This window comes from Heptranchias perlo, chromosome 20 (genome assembly GCF_035084215.1).
Source record: "Heptranchias perlo isolate sHepPer1 chromosome 20, sHepPer1.hap1, whole genome shotgun sequence".
Classification (NCBI taxonomy): domain Eukaryota; kingdom Metazoa; phylum Chordata; class Chondrichthyes; order Hexanchiformes; family Hexanchidae; genus Heptranchias; species Heptranchias perlo.
The window spans coordinates 17,706,575-17,706,929 of NC_090344.1; the positions used below are offsets into that span (position 1 = coordinate 17,706,575).

The 355-nt window shown below is 47.9% G+C and overlaps 1 non-coding gene across 1 annotated transcript; it reads right to left on the minus strand.

Annotated features, from left to right (window-relative positions):
- Positions 1-262: 262 nt before the first annotated feature.
- On the minus strand, positions 263-355 carry trnay-gua (transfer RNA tyrosine (anticodon GUA)). The gene is made up of 2 exons: positions 319-355; positions 263-298 (listed from the first exon to the last, which is right to left on the minus strand). It is a non-coding gene; the product is annotated as a tRNA-Tyr (tRNA).

Sequence of the window (355 nt, forward strand, 5' to 3'; positions counted from 1 at the left end):
CCTGACTGACTGATCGAAGACCTTTTTGCCTGAAATTGAGGGCGATTTGAAGTGTTGCTGCTCAAAGGCACTCCCTGCTGGTGAGCAGAGGCAAATGCTCGAGTGAAACAGCCGTGCTTGGGCAGAAACAGAAAGCTTTCAGGTTTGAGAAAGGAAAAGTGGTGTCCTGTGACTCAGTGGCAACATGTTAATCTGGGAGGTGCCTGTAAAGTTCAAAGAGCGACCTTGAGGTAATTGCTGCTTATTCCAAAAGCACACTCACTCCTTCGAGCCGGAATTGAACCAGCGACCTAAGGATGACTTTAATTGTTTAATTCACTACAGTCCTCCGCTCTACCAGCTGAGCTATCGAAGG